General features: G+C 35.1%; 1 protein-coding gene across 3 annotated transcripts in view; it reads left to right on the top strand.

Annotated features, from left to right (window-relative positions):
- Positions 1-26,744, top strand: part of Fsn (F-box synaptic protein) — a 156,983-nt gene extending 130,239 nt beyond the window's left edge. For all 3 annotated transcript variants that reach the window (XM_090385751.1, XM_090385747.1, XM_090385758.1), the window contains exon 4: positions 26,265-26,744. The gene's annotated coding sequence lies outside the window, so the exon portion shown is untranslated. The remainder of the gene's footprint in view (positions 1-26,264) is intronic.
- Positions 26,745-26,993: the final 249 nt, after the last annotated feature.

The following is a 26,993-nucleotide window of genomic DNA, read 5'->3' as shown; positions in this document are numbered from 1 at the left end:
TATACAAGAATTTTGCAGGGATAAGGTGATTATCCAATTGTATAAGGCAGTGGTTAGCCATTGTGAGTACTTCATACAGGTCTGGTAGCCTCATTTTAGGAAAGATGTGGGTCTGTTGGAATGGGTGCAGGGAAGAGCAACAAGATTAGAGAGGAGAACAAAAGAGTATGCTTACCAAGAAATACTTCAGTTCTGCAAATTGCAGCTTCTGAAAACTAGGCACCTGCTAGGAGATCTGATTGAGGTGTTTAAGGCTTTGAAGGATTTAGTAAGATAAATGTTCACGGCATCATTCCTCTTGCTCAGGAAACACACATAAGAGGGCATAAATTTTATATTGAGGAAGAATGGTTCCAGGATTGATCTGTTGAAATTTGCTTTCAGTTATTAAGTAATTGATTGTTGAAAAAAATTTCCATCTGGTCTTGTGGAAGTGTTGTACTGGAATTTTGCTAACAGGGATGAGGAGGTGATTATCCCATTGTAAAAGGCAGTGGTCAGGCCACATCTTTGAGTGCTGCATACAGGAGACCCCATTTTTAGAAAGGATATAGAGCTGCTGGAATGGGTACGGAGGACAACAAGATTGGTGAGAGGGAACAAAGGGGGTGCTCTTACCAAGAATAAAGGCTTCAGTTCTGCAAAAGGTGATTGAGATGTTTAAGGCTTTGAATGGCTTGAGCAAACCTGATGTTGGTGGGATTCTTCCTCTTGCTGAGACTATACCCATGAGGGGACATAAATTCAAATTGAAGAAGGTTAATTGTGAAATACATGTGTGGAAGTTTGCCTTCTGCCAACAGGTGATTGATTGCTAGAACAAGTTGCCATCCGTTGTTGTGAAAATGGATTGTTTGAATAAATTTAAGGAAGAACTGGACAAAGTATTAGAGTGGGTGAATAAGCAAAATAGGATTTATTTTATTTTTATTTTTTTATTTTTTCTTGGCTGGTGTTGTGTGGGCTTGCTTTCTTGCATCATTTTACACTATTAGTATTAATACTAATACTAAGTGGGTATCCAAATAAATTTAAGGAAGAAGTAGACACATTATTAATAGGATGGACAAGTAATTGCAGGAAGGAGTTTTTTTTTTTTCTCTTTTTTTTTTTTTTTTTTTTGTTGGTGCTGTGGAAGCTTGGTTTCTTGCATCATTTATCACCACTAATAATAATAATACCAATTGCTTATTGGCTTGAAAAAATTCCTTTGACATGCTATAATAGTATTTAATTTTGTAAATTGTTAAAATTATTTTATCAAACTGCTAGTGTTTTTTGAATGCATGCAGGAAACCTACAGGTAAAAAACCTAGTTAGTGATTTTGAAATGTTTGCCATGTTTTTGAAATACTGTCTGCTTATTTAAAAATAGAGAGGTATTCTTGTCATATTTTCTTAATAGAAATCATATCTATTTTCTGTAACCTTTGATTTTCAAGTTGCTACTTGAAAATCAGTAATTAAATTTACAAAAAAAAAAAAAAAAAAAAAAGGCAATATTTTGCCATATTTCATAAAGCGAGCTTGTTGGATAGCTAATGAAGTGGATTCCTCTTATAAAAGAAAAGCAGACTTCCTTCTTTGGAAATTTTTAAAGTACCAAAGAACTCTTTCTTCATGATAAGGTGGCTGTCATTCATCACATATTTTAACAAGTTTGTGTTCAGATCTTGTTAGTGATGCAAGGAATTTGAGATCTTTGCCAGAAAGGGTGAGTTGGTGAATTTCTGTTCGAATTTTAGAATTCCCTCACCAATTTATCATCTTATAAATAAACAAACCAACCTTGGAACATAACATTTTATGTACACAGCACACTGGTATACTTGTAAGAACTATTTTTAGAGGTGTGAAAGTCAGTTAAAAATTTTTCTAATGTTTCACTTTTCCCTGAACTTTAGCTTGCATAGCATTGAAAAGAATAAAGTAAATGATTCTCTATCTGGCCAGTTTCTGCTGATAATGGTATAAAATCTGAAGCCTCTATAAGCTCTGATCATATATGTACTGATATGTGTTGCATAGCACAAAATGGGTTAAAGGATGTGCATTCAATTTTGAAAATTTTTTTGCTTTTTCTGTTTTTTTTTTCTTTTATTTTACCTTAATTCATCCAAAGAAATTGACATATTTATTATTTATTCATAAGAAACAAACTATCACCTGAATATAATAAAATCATGATTCCATGTACATAAAGCATTATATAAGAATGAAGCAAAAAAAGAGAGAAAATTTCATCCATATCATGCCAGTATAACTAACTCCAACTACACCTGATGCAATGCATGAAAATGCCTAGTCAGTTTATAAACATTTTTCATGTTTATTTATTTTTTTCTTGAAACAGATTTTTTTGTGCATCATATCAGTGCACTTAGTGTTACCTATATAAGTTGCATGGATAATCTGCTTAGCCTGCTTGCATTTTTTCAGACTCATCATTTCCTTTAAATTTTTATGTATTGTTCCTTGATTTAACTTTTCATAAACAGCAGTGTTTTCTGTGCAGTTCATTAAACTGTAATAAATTCTTTAGACATTTTAACAAAAATGCACAACACTAGAGACAGAGCATGAACTGCACGTTAGCTGTAAGTTATATTCATAACAGTCCAAGTTATCACTTTTTGAGAGATGAAGAATAATTCCACCATTAAATACTAGTCCAAATCATATAGATATTTAAAATGAAGATGGGAACATTGTGATCAATTTATATCATGGAAATGGCAAATGAAACATTTAATGCTCTTCAGATTGCTATTAGATGAACCTAACCCAAATTGAATTTGAACCAATTGATGAATTTGAAGAACATACACTCTTGCAGTGGGAAGAAAGACTAACGTCTTTCAAGTAAAAAAAACATTGGCAATTATTTTAAAGCTGTATAAACATGTAGATATAGTATGTAATGTAAATCATAAATGAAAATAGTCATTTTCTCTTTTTCTAATTTTTTCTCTGCTTCTCCCGAACTGTAGCTTTAAGTGCATGCAAAATTGATTATCTAAAAAAATTGACTATCTGAAACATCCACAGTCTCTGTTGTTTCAAATGACCAGAATTATTCTATATATTCTTGTATAACAATTCTTTTATATAAAAAATAAAATATATATATATATATATACACACACATTTGTGGAATAGGATCATTTGTTACTTCTTTATTCATAAATACTTAGTAATATTTTGAACAGATCACAAAATTGAAGTTTGTTTATAAATCTCTTATAACTAATAATCTTATTAAATTTATCTGTGAAGGTAAGGGTGGAACTTGGAATTTAAGGTTTTATAAGACTTGTTTTTAGACAATGTGACATTCATTATTTCTAGTAAAGCCTTGGTCTACTGACAAGTTTCTATCAATAAAAGTAAAAACATCTTATTGTGACCTTTTTACTAGACAGTAAAGGTTGACTAGAAATGATGAATGTGAAATTATCTATGAATTAATATAGGTTACAGATCATGTTTATAATTCAGCTGTTTCTACTAGGCTTTAAATACATACATTACTACTATATAAAAATATCCATATTGGATTGCACTATTTACATTAAAATGAGTTTGGCTGTTATTATTATTATTATTAACATAAATTTATTTGAAAGAATTGTTAATATTATTCAAAAAGAAAAACAAGACTTGTGTTTAACTTTTAGTTGTTTTATTTATAAATATTCAAATCAGCATTTTCAAAATAGTGAATGTAAGCCATTTTAAATGTATATATTCCATGGTGGGAAATTTAAAATAGTATTGATGTTGTTCTTAGATTGCTACAAACTATTTTGGGTTGTTTGTGTCTAAGAAGAACTCAATAAAATGTGATTATATTATTAATGTTCTTATTATGAAAAAAAAAAAAAAAAAAGTAAACAGAAATATACTAGTTATTCTCATTCTTTTTGTACATGTCATGGAGATAAAAGTGATGATTATAAAATTCTATCATTTTATAAGTTAGAATGGATGATAAATTTGGATCATTCTCATTTAATATTGCAATAAACAACTGTTTTTTATATTTCCTGATCAGCTTTAATAAGACAAAAATAAATCATCTTTTGTTAAAGAAAATACAGTCATGCATTAAGTATACTGAACCTCAGTATGACATCCTTTCATATAAATTGCTTGTAATCAGATAGGTTCCTCTTATGAAGGAAGGCATACATAAACTTTCTTCTTTGGAAGTGAATTAGTTGATCATATTATATTACTGAGGAAACGTGTGAAGTAGTATTATCAAAGTTAGAGCAAATGTGAAAGTCAGCCAAAAGACAAAAAAATTCTTTGGTAACCCTCACCAGTGAAAGTAATATATCATTAGTAATACCTTCTAATCATTGATCATTTGTTAAAAATTGTTAAAAATCTTTTCACTTGGGGAAATTCAAATCTTGTGGCCTGTGGGATGTCTAAGAAGAGGGAACTCAATATAACATTATTGAGTTCCCTCTTCCCACCTTTGGAAAGAAGGAGCCTATATGGCCCATTTAATTTTAATTTATTTTAGTATAAAATAGTAAGCATTGCCCTCACTCCTGAGCAAATCTACCTCAAATGCTGGCAGGACCATCAAACATGCAGTTGCCTTTTATATTGGGAATAAATTAACTTGAAATGAATTACAATAAGTAGTGTGTGATATTGTTATGTAGGAAACTTGTGCTTTGTTAAAAGACACTAGTACAGTTTTTTTACCTCACTTATTTATAATTTCACCAACCAACAGAAGACCAATGAGCCATGGCGAATGAGTCCCATCTTTATCTGCCTGTTGTTTTTAATCTTTATAAGTATAAAAGGTCCCTGATAGCTGAACATATTATAAATTTCTTTTTTTTTTTTTTTTCTTTTTTTTTTTTACTGTAAGAAATACTGAAGCTGTATATTTGAAACATAATTCAATTCAAAATACAAATTTGTCAGTGCAATTAAATTTTGTATACCATACACCAAATCATATATCAAATAATAAAAGATCACAGATATGAAATAAATGTGCAGTTTTCAGGGCAATACATTCCCCCCTTTCCTTGTTACCGTATGTGTTTTTCACCCAAATTGTTTTTAGTCAACAGGATCTTATTAAATTTTATAGTACAATTTTATTTTTAAAGTTTGGGGATTATTACTTGCCATTCACTCAAGTCTGATTTATTCATTTTAGTTTTGTTAACTTTGTATCATTATATTAGTTTGTCTGCAGAGAAGTGAGAAAAAACTTCATGGCCTGAGACAAATTATCTCCATAAAAAATTCCTTTTTGTGAGTCGTATCAGTGTCCTGGACTGCTTTAAGTCAACATGCAACCAAGGCCAGTAGTGCCTAGCTACTAGCTTCACACCTATTAGTACATTTAGTTGCAGTACAGTAATAGTACCTTTTCATCATCCTGGTCAGACTTTAACCTAACTTCCTGGCAGCAGACTTGTTTTTATTTTAAGCATAATAAGCTATGTCTTCTTTTTGAAGCATCCTTGGATATTATTGTATCCAGTGCTGTCTCATGTGTATAATGAGAAATTACACCTGATAATCTTTTCTCTATTTTCTGTAATTTCTTTTTATTTAGATCCATTTTTATGAAAACATATATGGAATGTTTCCAAATGCTTTTGTGCAAAGTTTGTAAATAAACGGCATTGTTTGTTAGTTTAATAGCATAGTTTTTTGTTGACATGATTAAGGAGCATTCTAGATAAGTTTTTTATTAATTTATTTATATTTGGCAAGAGAAAAAAAAATGCCTTTTATAAGTAAATCTTGAACCGTCAACATTAAAAAATATAATTAGCATTAGTAGAGGCATATGATACAAGAAAGCAAGCTTATATAGCATCATCCAAAAAAAAAAAATCTTCCCATTTCACCCATCCATTCACTCCAAAAGTTTGCCTAGTTGAGCCTTGAATTTATTTAAGCTGTCAATTTCCACAATGGCAAATGGAAGTTTATTCCAGCAATCAACACCCGGCTAAAGGCAAATTTCCGCACATCTATTCTACAACTGTCTTTTCTCGATTTGAATTTATGCCCCCTCAGGTGCGGAATCTGAGCAAGAGGAAGAATCCCATCTGCATTGAGCTGCTCAAACCATTCAAGACCTTATACACCTCAATCAGATATCACCTCGCCGGTGCCTAGTTTCTAGATGCTGCAATTTGCAGAACTTAATCCTTTCTTTGTAAGAGCAACCCTTTGTTCCCCTCATCAAGCTTGTTTCCCCTTCTCTGTACTTGTTCCAGCAGCTCTACATCCTTCATAAAATGAGACCTCCAGACCTGTATACAGAACTCAAGGTGTGGCCTGACCATTGTCTTATACAATGGGATAATCACCTCTTTATCTCTGCTAGAAAAATTGCTGTATATCATTGACAAGCTCTTGTGAGCTACTCTTGCAACCTGTTTGCACTCTCAGAAAACTTCATATCTGACTGACAGTTACCCCCAGGTCTTTTTTCATTCTCCACTACCCTGAGTGTAGTACCACACAGTTGGTATGTTACTCTGGGTTTACTGCTATCCATAGCACTTTGCATTTGTCAATGTTAAACTTCATTTGCCACCTCTCAGGCCATGTGCTCAACTTTTTCAGATCCTGTTGCAGTAGTGTACAATTATTGATATGATATAATAAATTCTTTGCTTAACAGGATTCTCAGAGATTTTTCTTTGTTGATAACATGATATTAAAGTGCATATTGCACATCAGTATTTTATATGGAAAAGTATTTCTAGAAAGATTAAAATTATATGAACACTATTTTAAATACAGGTAGTTCTCGCTTTACGAGTTCCTGGGTTTACGAGTTTTTTTTTTTCAAGTATCAACAAAATCAAAAATATGAACAATAATTCCAAAAAATGAATGATAAACATTCATAAATACCGCATTTCAAACCACGCGCTTAGCTATACAATACAGTGTACCCCGCTTTACGATATTAATCCATTACCATCGTTTTGCAAAAAATATCATAATATGAACCCAGCAACACATTCTTTTTTGGTAATTCATTCCACGACCTCGGAAGTTCAAATTTTCGCTATATAACTCTATAAAAGGTCGTTTTTGTAGTGTAAATTGTATTAGTTACCAATTCAAATCATTAAACGCACTACACTTTCATCATTATCATGTGTTCCTATATATTATTATAGGAACCAATTTTGAACAGCTTTGTGATATTTTTCTAAAGCACATTTCTGGAAGTCACGACCATAAAACAATAAAAACAATTTGCACTTTAAGGTTTTGGGCTTTTCTGTTACTGCAAGCAATTATAAACGGGTAGTAAACTCCATGTTATTGCATTTGCGAAAATACCAATAGCTGGAATTGTGTGGTTTTTTTACATTATTATGGTGAAATGCATTTGCCCTTTACTGAAATCTTCAATCGTATAAAAAACATAAATAAATTTTCAGAATCTTCTTTTCATTCCTTTTTTTTTTAATCTTTGTAAACTTGTTACTCTGCGCAAATCGTGTTAGTTACAATTTGTGCGTTCCGTTAAAAAATGCTTATGCATGCTTGGATTATCTTGGAAATAAACACCTCTTGAAGCATTTCTGAAGAAGACGACGCCTTGTGCAACAAACCAACGAGTGCCGAGCCAATAATGAGTGATCAAGGAGTGCATTTAGTCGATGATGATGAAGAATAAACATTCTTTAACATTTGTAAGTCATAAATAATTTCTCTATTATTATAATTTGTTTTAATTTCTTTGGATAAATCAATCATTGTTTAAACATAAACTAATTAGCTAACTAATTTCATTATTGATAACATAACCCCTATTTTAACATTGTCTATGGGAAATAAATTCCAGCTTTACGAGTGGTCGCTAGGAACGAATTAACTCGTAAAGTCGAGAACTACCTGTATATAATGAGCTCAAAACGTGTGAATTCCATTCTCCTTGATGTGGATTCCATTCTCTGACCCCCATAATAATTGCTCAGTAAACATATACACTATCCTCCAAAATGTATCTGGACACCCATTTTTTTAGTCCATTGGACCTTCCCAGATAAAAAAGTGATTCATACCAGTGATGGATGTGTATGAGCACAAAAGTTAGTACTTTTCATGTCACATAGAGCTGAGCTGACTGATTTTGAGTAGTGATATTATTGTCAGGTGAGCCGACCGGGCTAGCCGGGTAGGCAAAGTGCCTGCCTGGCAACCCAAAGGTCGCGGGTTCGATTCCCGCCTCGGGCTTGGATCAAAGTACTGCAAAAACCTTGGGAGGTGCATTATGGCCACAGAAGTCTATGCGCCAACAACTACCAAAAAAAACACCATTCAAAATCAACCGTAAGTAATGTTATTATGAAATGGAAGCATGGTGGCACTATCACCATCCAGCAATGCACAGGAAGACAATGGAAGCTCACTTCATGTGACCAGTGGTACTCAGAAGGGCAGTACAACAGTCTTTTCAGACATTCTTGCTAAACATCAACTAGGAGTTTAATGAACACACTACACTCGAAAGCCTCAATTTTCATTGGAAAGCGATCTTTCCTTGTATAGTTCAACAAACATCATAATTGTCCATAACAGTAAAGGAACAGTTATGTGGAGTGAAGAGTCTTTCTCTATCCTATTCTTGACCATATGAGTGGATGTCGAAGACGCCTTGACAGCTTGGTATGCTGCCAGGTTCACTGAATAAGACATTGTGCCAACAATGCCTCATTCAGTGAACAGCCTTGTTCTCTAAATGAGCAGACAAACATGTGACAGCAAGGATTAGCAACATTTCACCATACAGTACAACAGTGTAGTTTTGCAAGTGCCCATTTTTTGACATGTGATAGGTTAAACCAGTCGCTGGTTAGTATATGAGTAGAGACCACTCGTCTTGCCAAACATCACAGGAAACAGAAACTCTCTATGATACTAGGAACATTTTGAGTTGACTCTCAGCAAGTGACAAAAATTTTGTTGGTCTAACATAGCTTTCCAAAGTGAGTGTTGTATCATGTCCTGTATTCATGTAATTGATTGATTAAATTATGATTATTGAGAAAATTTACAAAATTTATTTCTTCATGTACTTCATACTAGGCATCTGGTGAATTCTATACATGTTCCTTCTCTTTGAAAGATAACAACTGATGTAGCTTTCGAAAAATCTTGTTTAAGCTTATGTTTAGTACTGCACATCTTTCTTGTTGTCTACATGTATTCTGGCCGAAAACAAAGAATGTTGCATACCTTTGCATTTGCCATGCAATGTATGGAACAAAAAGGGTGGGGTGTCACCTTATTTTTGGCATATACATTGTTGGCATCAAGAAAGTTTGAAATGCACTCATCTAATGAATCAATTCCTTTTACAAATCAGTGGTTAGGATTTGCTGTTATTCCATACTATTTCCACATAGTATGGAATCCCATCTGTCCTAGAGGAACTTCTTGGACAGATGGGATTTCAGAATATCAGAAATCAAAGTGAGGGTAGAGGAGAGAAGTTTTATTTTCTCCATAGTTTTTCATACAGGTTCATGGTGTTAGAATCATTTTGTAGTTAGCATTACAACACAATGTTTTCTTTCCCAATAAACTGAGGCAAGTGACATTTTGTAGGTTGTTCAAACCAGATTGTTAGAGTAAGTTTCCTTATAATATGCAACTTAACAATAATCAAAGGTGTTATAATTTTAGCAAATTTTCTTATTATATCAGATTCTTTAATAGTTTATTGCTCATCTAGTAATAAATCAAGAGCTATACCTAGCAATATCCACTGCATGTTTATTTAATCTAAAACATTTTTCTCAGACAACACACACAAGAGGACATAAACTTAAATTGAAACTGTATGAACAAAAAATTGCTTTCAGCAATTGATTGTTGGAACAAATTCCTATCTGGTGTGTGTAAGTGGATAGTTTGAATAAATTTAAGAAAAAATTATTTGAGGCGATGAACAGATGGGATGCAGAGTTTTTTTTTTTTTTTTTTTTTTTTTGGCTGGTGCTGCATAAATTTGCTTCTCTGCATTAGTTGCCACTACTAATACTAAGTATAATTTGCTTTTCTCAAATATATCACACTTAATATTAACTGGCTCATTATGAATATTATACAGGTAAAATTAATGAAAACTATTATAGCACAATGTAAAATACTATGTATTATTATTAGTATTATAATGGCTAAATGATGCAAGGAAGTTGGCTTTTTCTGCATTAAAAAAAAAAAAAAAAAATTCATACCTTCCCCGATGTCATAAAGTGCCTATCCAATTCCACTTTGAACTTTACCAAACTATCAGCCTCAATGATTATTGCAAGTGATTCATTTCAGCAATCTGCAATATGCTGCCTGAAAGTAACCCTCATGAGATCCAGCCTCCAGTTACTTCAGTTTGCCAGTGAAAATATACCTCTCTCTCTCTCTCTCATTCATTTTACTGATTCCCTTCAATGGCTTATTTTACCTCTAACAGGTTCCTCCCCCAAGATGTCTAGTTACCATACTTAGAATCTTGGGGGAGGAAGATGTCTAGTTACCATACTTTGTAGGTCTCACTGTTTAAGCTGTTTTTCATATAGATTAGAATCAGTTAGAATCTATTACTATAGATCCTTAGATTGAATTTACCAATCTGGTAAATTACCAATCATTTTACATCATTTACCAATCTGGTTCCCCTTCCCTGAACCTTTTCTAGAAGTTCCATGTCTTTCTTCAAGTGTGGCCCCCCAGACCTGAACACAATATTCTAAATGCAGTCTCACCATTATCTTGTGCAAAGAAATAAATGTAAAACGAAACTAAGATGGAAAGTAAAATTCAAAAAGCGATGGCTTTGTTGCTTAGTTGTTTTTCATTGATAATAATTAATAAAAGGAAGAGTGTAGATCAGAGGTTCCCAAACTTCCTCGGTTCACTACGCCCTTAGTGTCTCAGTAATTTTTTCACACCTTCCCTTGGCCAAAAGAAATACCAAACAGTTCCGTTTATTAAGTAGTTAGGTCCAAACAACTTAATAAGTAATGTTGAAATTGTGAACTACCTAGAGCTATCAGTTCGCATGGTGTCCAACAGATGTCGGGTATCGCTGTGTTTTCCTCAAAAAATTAAAATATCCTGCGGTGCCCCTGTGAGTTCTCTGCGGCACCCTGGTGCACTGCAGTGCACAGTTTGGAAATTGCTGGTGTAGATAAATAAAATCACTGTGGTGGAGGGAAGGAAACATTGTGTAAAATGTGATTTCTTTTTTTTTTTTTTTTTTATGAAAACCTCAAACACGAAAGGTATTATAACCTACATTACTTAGTACCACACGTGGGTTGAAGGTTCAGAAGATAAAAAATACTTCTTGATATGAGACTTCAATTTCTGTAGATTGTACTTTTCAGGAAATACATGTGAAAAAAAGTTATTCCAGAGAACAGAAATTGGTTCTGTGAGTTTAGAGTTGGATAGTGAATGTTGAGTGGTTGCAACACATTCACACTGGTTTGGAAGAGAGCAATGGAATTACAGAAGCCAATGCAAAAAAGAAGTGCTCATGGAAGTATTCTGCAGAAAAGGCTTACAGCATAAACTGAACATATATGAGACAGAGTGTGGAGAGATTTTATAAGATATGAATCATTAATTAACCTGATTATCCTCTTTTAAATTAAGTTTAGGACCTTGAGAGGGTTTTGGGAACAGTATTCCAAGTTAGCTGAATTTGAAATTTGTACAGAGTCAGCAGCTGTTTAGAGGAAAAGCAGTAATGAGAACAAAAATGAAAATCCAGTTTTTTTAATTAATAGGAAGCAATATTTGTGATATGCTTATGCCAAGACACCCTGAAAATCAGAGTAATCCCCAAGAGTGATATGTGATCTTGTCTAGGAATCGATTGTCATTGAAGATGAACATAGTAGTAGTAGACTACTACTATGCTCTTTCTTGCAGAAAATAAGACAACTAAGTTTTCTTTGTCCCATTAGAGAATTACCTAGAAATCAGCATTTAAGGAATTGGTAGTGGATATTAAAAAGTTTAAGCTGTTTGTGCATAGCAAGGAAAAAACTGGAAAGTTGAATGTGGCATGTTGTCATCAGATACTATGGATAGGATTTCTAAGAAGGGTCAATAATGTATATGAGAAAAAGAGTGGGAGAAAGAACTGAACCTTGGGAAATTCCAGCATTAATTGAAAAGTTAGAGGGTAGAGACTCATCTACCATCATTTGCAGTGAGTTGTCAGAGAGAAAACTAGCAACCCAGTTGCAAAAAACAGATGGCACTCTATAAGATGGGAGCTTATTTAAAAGGCCTTTATGCAAATCATGACCAAAAGCCTTGTAACTGTCAGGAGCAACTATTTGAGTTTCATCACACTTTTCTGTAGAATTTGGCAATATAAGCAACATAAGCCATTTATCAACACTGATAGATCCATATTGGAAATCATTAATCAGATGGAAGGTTTGAGATATATAAGAGTTGGTAGTTGATGGAGTTCTGCATTACATTGGAAGAACAATGGGATGATAATTGGAAGGAAATGATTTGTCACCCTTTCTTAAGAACTGGTTGCATGTGAGCAAACTTCTCACACAGAAGGGAAAACACCACTGTAATAATTTGCAGTGAGTAATAAGTAAGTATGAAAAAGGTGACACAAAACAGAAACAAGCTCGGGAGCACAGATTTTTGAGAACAAGTGGAGAAATACCATCGGGACCTGGAGGTATCTTGGCATCAAAATTACTCAGAATTCTTCTAGCATCCTTCTGTTGGAATCACTGGAGACATTGAATGGAGTGTATTTGGTATAGTAGAAGGTGATTTCTCAAGATCATCAACATAAGAATTAGAAGAAGAGTAAGATGCTATTAAGTTTGCTTTATCTTTACCTGAGGATGCAATAGAACCATCAGATTGTAACAAAAGTGGGAGCACAGATGGACAAAAGTTTTGTCTAATAGCCTTGGCAACAGACCAGAATGCACAACTATCTTTTGGACATATTTTTCTACTCTTAGCTTGTTCAAAATTGGTTTGGATTGATTAGTTATAATTTTACAAGTATTTTCAGCTTTGATGTAAGCAAAAAATAAACCTAGAGATTTAGATACAAACAGTTGCAATATGCTACTGTCTCATCTTGAACAAGCCATAGGAAAACCAAGATTTAGATAAAGGATGAAATTTTAGAGTAGAATATTATTTGGTGTTGTAGGAGGTGATTTACCAAATCATCCGTATAAGAATTAAAAGAAAAATAAGATACTAGTAAGTTGGCTTTATGTTTAGTTGAGAGTGGAATAAAGGATTTCATCCCTACAAGAATAATTTCACTGACATGATCTGAGCAAGCAGGAAGATTTTAAACAGTAATTCAACCAAAGAAAAGGATGTTAGAAGAACTTTGAACAATCACAGAATAGATGTCACACAGATCATCCCATTTTTCTTTCTTATAATGCCAAATGACACGAGGCTAAGAATGGACATGAGAGAGAAGCTCCATTTGAGAAGAGACCATCACTAAGTTATGATCTGAGGTGCTCCACTAATATTGATTGTGCATGTTGAAAGGTTAGTGAGAAAAACGTCAAGAATATTTTGGTGTGTGGTTAGGATTTTCTGGTATTCTGCTAGTTGTGTAAGGTCATTAGTAATTGCAAAAGCTTCAGCATCTCATCCAGCTGGTTCGTGTAACTAGAAAATTGAATCCAACTGCAATTTTGAACATCAAAAGGAAAATTACTTCACTGTTAGGAAAATTAGATTGTCAAATTTCAAAGAAAGGAAATCAGAGTTCCAAATGATTATTTGAGTTGTGAGAGGCAATAAATGAATTTGACAGAATGTTATAGAAAGATTTTAAGCCAGAGAAGATAGAAAAGGGGAGATTCAAAATTACTAAGTCTTTGGCAGGGAATATCAGATTGGACATGTGCACAAGTACCACCTTTGAAGCAAAAGGAATCGTACAGTGAATAATTGGGATAATTGAAATGAACACTGGTTGAGGCAACAGGTAATTGAGATTCTGTCAGAAATAGTAAGTGGGGCTTGGCCAGCTGTAAGTGAAAGTGGATATTATTTAAATTGGAACTGAGACCACATATATTTTTGAAATGGATGATGTTTATTGGAAGGTTTAGATCATTCTCCAGATAAGTTTGTTCAATTATTTTGGCTATTCATGATGCACTGAGTAGATAAGGTAAAAGTGTGAGGAGGAACATTTTGTTTGAATTAATGAAATTTCCAGTTATGGTGTATGCAAAGCAAGAATATACCTAGCTCCTTGACATAACATGTCCTTAACAGTATGCAGTTCCTTCTGCATACATACTACTCTGGCTCCCATTATCGCTGCCTGTACTCTGCCAGCCAGTGACTAATGAGTAGGGGCAGTGAAATTATACATTAACCAATGCAAGTACCTCCTAAATAATTACCAATAGGTTTGATCTGGCCTGAGAAAACCGTTTTTTAAAGCAGTATCCATGAAATCTAAGGAATATTATATCTCACAATGATACCCATCATAACTTCAAAGGGTATGGCTTGTGGTGCACGATAGATGAGATGAAGGGAAACATTGCTGGCTTTGCTTTGGACTAAATATGGGTTTCACAATTTGCCTCCAATAAGCAAGTGGTGGCAGCATTGCATTAGGCAATGAGAATTATCTACCACCTAGTATTGCTTGGTGACACAAGGGATCAGCCATTCCTATATGTAATATGCAAGTCACACTTCAGCCCCCACTTGTGTTGGTTCATGCCCAGGTGATCACTCCAGTTTGCTAGGTTCATTGTTCCTCACCTTGCACATGGATTAATACACAGAATTACTAATAGTCTCACCATTTCGAAAATGCAAGGTGATGATTTGGTTGTCACAGAACAACTGGACTTCATCAAAATGCATTCCCCTTTACTCACAAATAGGAATGGAATATCAGTTCATCAGCATTTTAGGCTCCCAGGCAGCTGCCCTAGTGTTATACCTGAAAGAATGCCTGAGGAAAAACTATGAGCTTATCTTAAACTTGATGAGCATTAACATGAAATATTTTTGAAGGATATCATGAAAGACCACATGTACAAAAACTCGAACACCTGTGTGTGCGTGCGTGTGTTCATTCCAGCATAATTTACAAAATGAAAAATAAACATGTACGTCCTCTACAATTAGGGCTACTTGGAAATTTTTATCGCTAGCTCTGAATGTTTATTGTACTGACTGCCATAACTTTTGGTAAAGTGAACTTTTCTGTTGTCCATATTTCCTGGAGGTTACAGTCAAGTGATTACTAGTGTAATCGCCTGACTGTAATCATCGCAAAAACCATAATCTTATTTCATTTCAATCACTTTGTAGGGTTTTGTTTATTTTAAGTGCTTCATTTTTATATACCTTTTTTCTGAAAAAAGTTACTTGAAACTGCAGATATTAGTAGTGGCAAACAATGATAGAAAGCAAGCTTATACAGCATCAGTCAAAAAGAGAGAAAAAAAAAACTTCCCATATCATCTGTCCATCTCCTCTAATAGTTTGTCTAGTTTGTTTGAATAAATTCTTCCTTGAATTTATTCAAACAAACTAGACCTTGAATTTATTCAAACTACTCACTACAACACCAGTTAGAAGTTTGTCTGCTGGCTAAAGACAAACTTCCACACAAGCATCCTTCCTTAATTTGAAATTATGCCCATTCATGTGTATAATCTGAGCAAAAGGAAGGATTCCATCAGCATTGAATTTACTTAATCCATTCAAAACCTTAAACATATCAGTCATCCCCTCACGGGTGCCTAGTTTTCAGATTCTGCAATTTGCAGAACTGAAGCCTTTTTCGGTAAGCACACCTTTTGTTTCTCGCACTAGTTTTGCTGCCCTTCTCTGCACCCATTCCAACAGATCCATATCCTTTGTAAAATGAGACTTCCAGACCTGTATGCAGTACAAGATGTGGCTCAACCTTTGCCTTATACAATGGGATAATCACCTTCCTATCCCTGCTGGCAGAATATCAAAATTGGCCTTTAAATGGTCAGGTTATTGGAAAGATTTTCTGTAAAACCTTTTTCCAGCTCATTTCAATGAACTTGATCATTTTTACCTATAAAAAATTTACATGGGATGCAGCATTGTTTAATGTGTTATTAGAATTAATAATATGTAATTTTTTTATTTTAGTACAGTTCCATATAATAGTTAGGAACACACTTACTGAATATGGAACCTAGATGTGGATGTGATTTTTTAAGAAATAACATTAGCAGTTGTGAAAAGCTGAGATCTGGCTTTGTATATCTTGTATTATTTTTTAGTCTTCTGAGTTTAAACTATATTTAAAAAAATGCTATAGCTACTGTACTCACAATAGAACAAACTGTGTTTCCATAAATTTCCTTGACATTTCATTACTTTTAATAAATGCCATCCCCAAAAGGGTTATATTATTTAGTAAAGATGAGACATTGCAATGACAGGTTATTTCAAGACTTATGGGTCTCTAATCAGATAGGTGTGGTCTCTAGTGAAAATCAACAAGCAAATATGAAGTTATCCATTGAACAGCCACAATGTGCATGAACAGATACTTGAAAAATTATAAAAAAATACTAAAGCTATTTGACATAATTAATTATGAAAAGCTTCTTGCCCTTGACATATCTTGTCACAGGCCTATCTAGACTAAAAAAAACACACAAAAGGACAAGATAGCTCTATAGTAACGAATGGGCCTGGAGTACTGGGGTCCATAGTTTAATATACACTTAAGTTAGTTATAAACCAGTTATACAAATATATTAACAAAATGTCAGTTGACAAAGGGACACGCGTCCCGAAAGCTACTGATTTTTTGTTAATATATTTGTATAACTGGTTTATAACTAACTTAAGTGTATAGCTCTATATGTTTCATAGTTTCAATCTGACCAAATGGCTTTGGCTATCATATAATTTTTGAAGCATTGGCAGTTAAACAGATGTTTGTAGAAACTTCAGTTATCTTTTCCTGTAAAAATAATATATAGGATTAACAATTAATTTCTAAAATGTATTAGAAATAATGCAGAAGAAGAATACAGACTGTAATGGTCACAGATTTAAATAGCAGGTTAAGAAATGATAATTACATCTTAAGAGAGATTAATGAAAATTTAGAGAGAAAAATAAATGTAAAAATAATGATAAGAAGTTTCTGTTATTTTGTAGGGCCCATCTACCCTTGATTACATTATTTCATTGTAGTTAAAGATTTGTGTGGAGGAAACAGAATAGAAACAAGAAAAGCAAAAATGCCTCTATCATTACAGAAAAAGATCTAAAACAAGATGAGGATATATGAGCTTATAGAAAAGTTCATCTTGGAAGTGAATAAATTAAAAATGGAAATTCGTGCAAAAAATAAGAGATTTAAATAAAAAGTGTTAAAGCAGAGAAAAATCAAAACATTCCCAGATTTGACAAAAACCATTAAATATGGAAACCTTGCTCTAACGTTAAATGACATTCATTGTGGAAGCTACAAAAGAGATATGGGATGAGATTGTCTGTAAAGAGAATAAATCTTGAATGCTGTTGTGGATTCAAGAAGTTTAGAAGCAGTTAAAAAAAAGAAAATATAGAAGACATAAAATTAATAAATCCTCATTGGAATATAAAGGAATTTGTAAGAGGACTAAGATATGTACAAAAGAGACTAAAAAAAAAATATTGAGAGAACCTTGTGAAAAACATGGAAAAATAAGTATCAGGAAGATGCAAAAAAGTTTTGGCATCTAGTGAAGGATGAATTAAATCCTTAGCTGAATTCCTAAACTAAAGGCTAAAGACATTACTGAAAAAGGGGAGAAGGATTGAACAAGAGTATACTGTCTCTGTTGTTAAGTTTGGAAAGCAGCAGGCATAGATGAAATGAGACTTGCAATTTCCAGAGATGAAATTGCAAATGAAACAGATATACTCTGTCATCTTGTGCATTTAATTTGCTAAACTAAATTGAGTTACAAACAACATATCTGAATTGTCTTTGGAGTTCTATCATCGGGCCAAATAAAATATAATGAAGAATTGTTTGTGCAAAGGGTGACCTTTGCACAAACTAGCTATATGGGATTGTTTTCAATTTCTGTCATTTATAGATATGTGAAAGTCCCCATCCCTTTTTATAAACATGATACACAATAGCAGCATGGCTTTGTATAAAACTGATTGTGATTGCAGAATGACTATATATAGGCTTTCTTGAAATACTCTACTTAACCTACTTGAAATAACCTACTTAACCTATTAAAAACCTGTGGAACTTGTTCATATTAATTTCTTATAGGACTGTAGATTGATTGAATTATGAACTATTTGTTTAAATTTTAGTTTTTGTGAATGCATCCTCATCATATGGAATTCAGGAGTGCCAACTAGTGGTTTATATTCTGCAATATCAGTTTAATGACCCGGCATAACTTTGTGAAAAATCTTAATTTAACTGTATAAATAATTCAGTTTTCGTTCTTAAAAACTAAGTTGGTAAACGTTCTAAATAATTTCGTTATACAGCTTTCCAATCTACTTAAAAGTTTCCACGATATGATAATAACAAGTTTCATTGACCACTCTGATTTCTTGTGAAATTTTCTTTTATAATTTAACAGTATTTGAAGACCAATTGTGAAAAATTTTCATTCAGATATTCCCACTATTAAGTTATCTCAACAAAATCTTAGAGAAATGCATTTCATAGTACAAAAGTTCCAGTGCAGTGTAAAGTTGCAATGTTTAAAATCATAAGAGCATACTTCTTCAAGGAGGGTAATCAAGCCTTAACAGTGAATGAAGGATCGCACATTTATTTATTGCAGAAATTTTAACAAAATGAGTTTCAAGACTGGGTATAGACCAGAACTGTATAAATACTATTCTGGTCTTTTATTTCCAAGATGGCACAACAGCCCACACTTCTTGGGCAACTATTGAAGTCCACATAACATAATCCCAATCATGTTATTTCAAGATTTTTTGCAACATTGCATGGCTTCCAAGGGCTCCCAACCTCACTGCAATGACATTTTGTTTTCGTGTAGGGAAATGTGAAGTCAAGAGTTCCACAATTGTCTTTTCAAATATCATTAAATTAAAAGAGAAGACTCCACAAGAAATTCATATGATTGATGAAAACCTGCTACAACATGCTGCCAAAAATTTTCAGCATGAATAAGAAAGCTGAATATTTCTTGCCCTAATGGTAGCCGAGCATTCTGGTCTCTTGCCAAAGCTATTGGCCGCAACTTTTGCCCACCTCTGTCCAAAGCAGATGGTTCTGTTGTCACTTCGGCCAAGGATAAAGCTGACCTGCTAGCATCCCATTTTTCTCCCAGTTCATGTATTAATGATCTTGGTAAAACACCTCCCACCATTCCCAACACGCTCCATTCAATGCCTCCTGTGGTCTTCCGTCAAAAGGATATCAGAAGGATTTTGATGAATCTTGATGCTAAGAAAGCTCCAGGTCCTGATGGTATTTCTCCACTTGTTCTCAAAACCTGTGCTCCTGAACTTACTCCTATTCTTTGCCACCTTTTTTCACTTTCTTATTCCAAAGGTGTTTTTCCTTCTGCTTGGAAATTTGCTCATTAGCATTAGCATTTAGCATTAGCATTAGTAGAGGCATATGATGCAAGAAAGCAAGCTTATTCAGCATCAGCCAAAAAAAAAAAAAAAAAAAACACAACCACTACTCCCATTTCACCCCTCCGTTCGTTCAAAATACCTGTCCAGCTGAGCCTTAAATTTGTTTAGGCTATCAACTTCAACAACAAGTGATGGAAGTCTATTCCACAAACCAACTGCCCACTGGCTAAAGGCAAATTTCCGCACATCTATCCGACATCCGTCCTTCCTCAATTTGAATTTATGCCTTCTCAGGTGATTATTCTGAGCAAGAGGAAGAATCCCATCGGCATTGAGCATGCTCAAGCCATTCAAAGCCTTATACACCTCTATCAGATCACCTCGCCGATGCCTAGTCTCCAGACTCTGTAATTTGCAAAACTTAAGCCTTTCTTCGTAAGAGCAACACTTTGTTCCATTCACTAATCTTGTTGCCCTTCTCTATACTCGTTCCAGCAGCTCTACATCCTTCTTGAAATGAGGCCTCCAGACCTGTATACAGTACTCATGGTGTGGCCTGACCAATGCCTTATACAAGGGAATAATCACATCCCTATCCCTGCTAGAAAAATTCCTGTATATCATTGACAAGACACCATGAGCTACTCTTGCAGCTCGTCTGCACTGCTCAGAGAACTTCATATCTGCCTGCACAATTACCCCCAGGGCCTTTTCATTCTCTACCACTGTCAGCGTAGTACCACAGAGTTGATACGTTGATCTGGGGTTACTGTTTCCCATATGTAGTACTTTATATTTGTCAATGTTAAACTTCATTTGCCACCTCTCAGCCCATCTGCTCAACCTTTCCAGATCCTGTTGCAGCAGCATAGCATCAGTAGTGTCCTTAACAACCCTGCCAACCTTTGTATCATCTGCAAACTTGGACATTAAGCTTGATATACCATCATCAATATCATTTATAAATACGGAAAACAACAATGGACCCAACACTGAACCCTGAGGAACTCCACTAATAACATTAGTCCACGTTGAGCAGTGTCCATTGATTACCACTCTCTGTCTTCTGCCACTCAACCATCCCTTTATCCATAGCAGCAATTTGCCTCCAATGCCACACTGCTCCAATTTGTGCAGCAGTCTTCCATGCGCAACAGTATCAAAAGCCTTTCTAAGATCCAAATATATAATATCAGAGTTATTCCCTGCATCCAGTTCTTTTGTGACTACATCATAGTATCCAATCAAATTGGTCAGACAAGACCTGCCCTTAACAAAGCCATGCTGTGTCTGAGCTATAACTGAATTCTTGTCCAGATGATCCTGCAGTGCTTCTTTAACCAGTGCCTCCATTAATTTTCCTGGAACCAAAGTTAAACTAACAGGTCTATAATTACTTGTGTCAGCCTTTGATCCTCCTTTGTGAATTGGGGTTACATTTGCACATCTCCAGTCTATGGGTACCTCCCCTGAGTCCAAAGAAGCTCTCATAATTATGGCTAGGGGTTTGCTTACTTCCTTTGCTGCCTCCTTTAATATAACTGGATAGATCCCATCCACCCCGGGTGCCTTTTTTATGTTTATCCTCAACAATTTCTCCTCCACTTTCCTCTCAGTTATTAGAAAATCATCTAGCTCACTGCCAATGTTTACTTCACCTACGACATTCCCCTTCCTGAATAACTCCTCATGTGTGAATGTAGATGCAAAATACTTGTTTAGATTGTTAGCCACCTGAGCAGGATCCTCAACTGTTGAACCATCAACATCCAGTGGACCAATCTGATTCATCCCTTTCCTTCTTGAGTTTAAATAGGCAAAGTACTCTTTTCTGTTTTTCTTTGCATCCTTTGCCAAGGATTTCTCATAATCTGCCTTTGCCTACCTAATCTCCGTTGTGACTTGGTTACAGCCCAACTCATATCTATCATAGGCTTCCACGTCACCCATTAATTTGTATGTATCCCATGCATATTTCTTCTCTGCCATATGTCTCATTAGTTCATCTGACAACCATTTAGGCCTGAACCTTGAACAATATTTCTTGGTTGGTATGTAAAGCCTGGTAGCTTCCAAGATTAGTTCCTTGAATGCTTCCCATTTTGAATTTGCTGTTGGTAACATCATCAGTTGGTCCCACTGTATAGAATTTAAATACTGTCTCAGACCATCATAGTCGCCTTTACGAAAGCAAAAACCCTTCCCTTTACCTCTGATGGTAGTTACCTCCTTGAGTAAATCCCACTTCAACACACTGTGATCACTGCCACCTAGTGGTTCATTTATCTGCAGGTTCTTAATGCATGAAGAATCACTACTGATAATCAGATCAAGAGTATTACTCCCTCTAGTTGCCTCCCGAACATGCTGATGTAGAAAACAATCATCCAATAAATCCACAAAAGCCTAGCTAGTGTGTGAGTGACCAACCCACAAATTCCAGTCAGTATCTGGGAAATTAAAATCCCCCATTATAATTCTCTCCGATTTACTGGCCCATTCTATTTCCCTGTATAGTATCTTATTATACTCATCAGAGTCATTAGGCCTATAGCACGCTCCTACTCTCAGTTTTGATTTACCTATGCTTATGTCACACCAAACTGACTCGACACTGCCCTGTCCATCGATGTCGACTGGCTTCACTTCCTTGGATTTTGTGTTTTTTAACGAATAGCATAACCCCTCCTCCCTTCCTATCCTGTCTATCCTTTCTGTAGATGTTGTACTCCCCAAATTCTAGTTCTGCATTCCTTATATCTGTGTGACACCACGTCTCTGATATCCCAACAATATCTGCCTTTGGTGTTTTGAGCAATACCTCAAATTCATCAAATTTATTTACTAAACTCCTAGCATTGGTGTACACGCAAGTATACATGCACCTGCTCTTCCTCTTAGCCACCCTAACACAACCCATGTGTTTACTTGTACCGCAATGACTTCCAACAGTCTCTGAAATATCCTGCATCTTGTTTTTCAGGCTTCTGCTCATTCCAATAGAAGCAGTGCAAGAATCTCTTTCACCTCTGCGAGTGGCTACTGTTAATCTATTAGTCTTTTTCTCTCCCCCAAGCTAGCAGTTTTCCGACCCACCTAACACTGCCTCGATAGCATCAGCAAATATTCTTGCACCCTTTCTATTTAAGTGTATCCCATCCCTGTAGAAGCAATCTCTCCTGTTAACAAGTACAGTCCAGGCTGAAAAAAATTCTACCCCTTGAGCCTTGCACAATCTTTCCAGGCCCGAATTGATCGACAAGGCTCTCATCATATACTCCCTCCTATCGTGTCTGGGCAGAATTGCAGACACTTTCAAATTCAACCCTCCTTCACGGCTTTTTTTCAACAGTGACCTGTACTTGTTAAGTAATTCCGCTGGTCTCCTACTCTTAATATCATTAGTGCCAACGTGTACAACTATATCACCTTTTGTGCCCTTAAAAGATGATATCCGTTCTACAATGTCATCAACCTTTGCCCCTGGCAGACATACCCTGGTCCTGTTCCACCTATCCTTTTTACAAAGCATGTTCCCCGTTTCCCTGACAATAGAGTCACCAACAACTACTAGTTCCTGTGGGACCAGTGCATTCTGCCTTGGGGGCTGCCTCTGTGTTGCAAAATGACCAAGTGCAAGCTTTGGCGTTGATGTGGGCAGCTGAGAGCTTGATGGGCCCTCAATTTATTTCCTTCGAGGGCATCCACCCTGTCCATCAAGGTCTCATATAGGCCCATAACAACGCTGAGTTGTCGCCTAATGTCCTTGCACTCCTTGCATCTTGCACACACAAAGACATCCCCCATGGCAGTATCATGTCCCGTACCCGATTGCTCCGCAAACAGTGCATCTTAAAAGGCTGTGATTCAGAGGGCAACTGCCCCCCTCAGTTCTCCCCTGAGCCACAGCACTCCCATTAGCTTGAGCCTTTTGCTTTGCTGCTCTGGTCTGAGTCATGATTTCGATTTAATGTCAATAAAATTACAATTTCAGAACAAATTAAAACCTTAAACTTGTACCCTAACACAGTTATAACGCTATATTTATTTTTCAGTATCGAGTGTTATCTACAAGTTCCCTTTATGTAACTTCCGTATCAAGTTATGTATTGATTATTTGTTACCTTTGTACTCTAAGTCATTATATATATATATAGTTAAAAGTACAATTTAATTGACAATGAAGTTTAACAAGATTAATAGATTTACTGATTAATTGACAATATTATATTATGTACTATACTATACAAAGCCAATGCTATCGAATTCCAGATATGCTGTATCGTGTTACAATGGCGGTAATTACGAACGGTACTTCTACGGACTCTTAAGTATTGAGTCTCAATTTAGAATAAACTAAGGATCCTGACTAGGTCTATAGCTACTTATAGATAATAATTTGATATAACAATTGGTTAATAAATCGGCTAAATACGGTTAAAAACCTCTCGTTCAACGGAGATGCAATTTGTAGCACGTGGATTTGATACCGTTACCGATACTAAGTAACACCCACAAAATCTCTATCAAGTTAAACTTTAAACTAAGAATCGTAACTAGGAATATAAAACTACTCTAGAAAATAAGTAAATATGCCAATTTAAGCTAATAAAACAGAAAATAAATCAGAAAAAAATTCTCTTCTCCAGGAGCTGCAAAATAGCTGCGGCTGCACAGGCTACTCTTGAACCCAAACTCATATCCAGCCAGTTGCTAAAAAGGGTGACAAATCCCTCCCATCCAATTATCGTCCCATTGCAATTACTTCTACTCTTTCTAAAGTAATGGAGAAATCAATTAACCGCCAACTCTTAAACTACCTAGAAACCTTCCGTCTGATCAACGATTGCCAGTATGGGTTCCGTCAGTGTCGATCCACTGGTGATATTCTGGCTTATGTTACCCATTTATGGACTAATTCAATGGAAAGGTTCGGTGAAACACAGGTAGTTGCTCTTGACATCTCAAATGCTTTTGATCATGTTTGGCATAAAGGTCTTCTAAACAAGCTTCCATCTTATGGTTTGCCAACTGTTTTTAGTAATTGGTTATCCAGTTTTCTCTCTGATCGCTCACTGAGGGTGATGGTAAACGGCTCTCTATCGTCTAACTTCTCCACTAATGCCGGTGTCCCCCAAGGTTCAGTTCTTTCCCCCACTCTTTTCCTCTTGTATATTAATGACCTTCTTCCATTGACTGGAAATCCTATCCATAGTTTTACCGATGATAGCACATTGCATTCCACTTTCCATTTTGAGAAACCTTGTCCTGCTCAATCAGCTTCAACTTCTCGAAAATCTTCTACCAATTCCTTAAATGCCGATCTTCAGTTAATTCTCCAGTGGGGCAAAGACAACTTAGTTGATTTCAACCCTTCTAAAACTCAGTCTTGTCTTATATCTCTCAAAAAGGATTCTTCTGCTCCTATGCTCATCTTTAGTGACACTCCGATTTCTAGGCAAAATGATATATCTCTTTTGGGGATTACCCTGACTTGTAATCTCTTTTGGCACAAGCACATTACAAATATTGCTTCTTCTGCATCTAAAAAACTTGGTTTTCTCTTTCACTCTCGGCGTTACTTTTCTTCCAAACAGCTGCTCACTCTGTATAAATCGCAAATCCGCCCTGCCATGGAATATTGTTCCCACATCTGGGGTAGTGCCCCCAAAACCTCTCTCAGGCTTCTTGATTCCATTCAGAAGAGGGCAGTTAGGTTAATTAATGATTCATCTCTAACAGAGTCTCTCCACTTGCTTTCTCATAGACGCACTGTTTCTGCTGCATGCCTCTTCTACAGATACTTCCATGGGCACTGTTCTTCTGAATTGGCTTCTATAATTCCTGCTCTCTCTTTCAAAACAGTCCAAACACGTGCCGCCAACATCCATTTACTGTCCAACTTCAAACCCACAGAACCAACTTTTCATCTTCCTCATTTATTCATTCAATTGCCGTTTTCTGGAACAACCTTCCTTAATATGTATTTCCTGAAAATTACAATCTACAGAAGTTCAAGTCCAATGTCAACAAATATCTTCTTTCGTCTTCTCAACCTCCAACCCAAGCACGGTACTAAGTACTATAGGTTCTAATACCTCTCGTGTTTGGGGTTCACATAAAAAAAAAAATAATAATAAAAAATAAACTAAAACTGCATTATTTATGCTATTAAATAAAGAAAATGTAAAACATTTGCTTTAACTCTGGGAAACAAAGTTGTGCCAATTTGTTCAGCTATTGAAAAATAAAAAAATACTGTCTAGTAACCAGAACAATCAACTAATGAGTGATTCATAGTAGCTGTTTTATTTTAATGTGATACGTAGAGCTTCCAACAGTGTCCACATCTAGTTAGCACAACTGAATAGTCATAACATTCATTGTATAAATAACCCTTATATCCAAACAAAAGTCATTTCAGTGTTTTGGGTACAAATTGTAATAAACTTATGCACTTCTGAACTTGGGGGAGGGGGAAGACAAGAGTAATGTTTTTGAATACCTGAAGGATACTTAGATTGTTTGAAAAACAATCTAAGTATCCTTTAAATTTTTTGATTTATTAATTGAGATTTGTATAAATTTTTACAGTAATTTTGTGATATTTGCAGGAAGCATATGCTGGCCATCAAAAGAAGATCAAGAGTGTTATAGGTGTGATCATGAGAAGTATACCTCTTGAGTTGGAAAACCAGTGTGCAAAGAAACTGCAAGCTGCAGGCAGCATTTATCTGATGTGTTAAAGGCTTCAAAAACATTAAAATGAACATGACTGAATAAGCTCAATTTCTGCTTTGATAGGCCTTTCCTTCCACACATTCCTTCTTTAACCAATGGGAACTGAATTGTAAGTAGGATATCTGTACCTGTTAGTATAGAATATGTAAGAACTGGATTGTGTATATCTTTTCATGTGTGTCTGTGTGTATATACATACATACATGCATTTAGTTAATTTTTATATAAGAAGCAGAAATAAATTGCATTCAAGCTCTGAAGATATGAGAAAAGCTTTTACTGTAGGCCTGCCTGAAACCTCAGTATGACCTTTCTTTAGTGGCCCACCTATTTTTGGAGTTGTGCCTTCATCTGCCTTATATACTTACAAAGATGGAGTGGTTAGAATCATGTTCTGTGGTTGAAATGACATTTAGCTTTTTTGTATACTCATTCTTTCATGAAAAAACATCAGTCAGTATCTTTATAAGAAAATTATTTTGCTGTTTACTAGAAATGAAAATATGTTAATTTGTGACTTGGATGTATAAATTTGTAGTGCAGTATGTTTGTGTGAAATTAGATTTCAGGTTTGGTTGTTGCTTGCAGATCTCTGAAGCAGG

The sequence above is a fragment of the Mastigoproctus giganteus genome, chromosome 1, assembly GCF_048544385.1.
Source record: "Mastigoproctus giganteus isolate SK-2022 chromosome 1, ASM4854438v1, whole genome shotgun sequence".
In the NCBI taxonomy this organism is placed as follows: Eukaryota; Metazoa; Arthropoda; class Arachnida; order Uropygi; family Thelyphonidae; genus Mastigoproctus; species Mastigoproctus giganteus.
This window is presented reverse-complemented; position numbering and strand designations above follow the sequence as displayed.